Source organism: Colobus angolensis, unplaced genomic scaffold (assembly GCF_000951035.1).
Source record: "Colobus angolensis palliatus isolate OR3802 unplaced genomic scaffold, Cang.pa_1.0 Scaffold2, whole genome shotgun sequence".
NCBI lineage: Eukaryota > Metazoa > Chordata > Mammalia > Primates > Cercopithecidae > Colobus > Colobus angolensis.
The window spans coordinates 13,075,706-13,076,078 of record NW_012115154.1 but is presented as its reverse complement, the minus strand read 5'-3'; the positions used below and the strand labels follow the sequence as shown (position 1 = coordinate 13,076,078).

The 373-nt window shown below is 70.2% G+C and overlaps 1 protein-coding gene across 2 annotated transcripts in view; it reads left to right on the top strand.

Annotated features, from left to right (window-relative positions):
• Positions 1 to 227: 227 nt before the first annotated feature.
• Positions 228 to 373, top strand: part of TPK1 (thiamin pyrophosphokinase 1) — a 401,888-nt gene continuing 401,742 nt past the window's right edge. Inside the window, exon 1 of one of the 2 annotated variants that reach the window (XM_011941409.1) lies at positions 228 to 312. The gene's annotated coding sequence lies outside the window, so the exon portion shown is untranslated. The remainder of the gene's footprint in view (positions 313 to 373) is intronic. The other variant, XM_011941410.1, reaches the window with a different exon arrangement.

Below are 373 nucleotides of genomic sequence, written 5' to 3'. Positions count from 1 at the left end.
TGGAGCAAATGGTGGCCTCCTTGCTAAAGCTGACTGAGTGCAGAGGGCCCGGCAGCAACGCTACAGCTAGCAGAACCAGCCCAGAGAACGCAGCATTGGAGACTTGAGGCGGGTGGTGCCGGACACAGAGCACGGGGCGCGGCTCCCACTTGCCTCCGGCTCCCGGAAGCGGGCGGGGCCACCTCGCGTCCCGGGGGCTAAAACCTGCGAGCGAGGACCGCGCGCCGAGGCTCCTTAGCCGCGCGCCGAGCGGTTGATCGCCGTAGCTCCCGCAGCCTGCGCTCCCCACTCTGTGGCTCCATCCGCCATTGTGTAAGTGCGACTGCCGCCAGGCGCGCGGGCCGCGGCAGGGGGCGGCCGCCTCTCGCTCCCC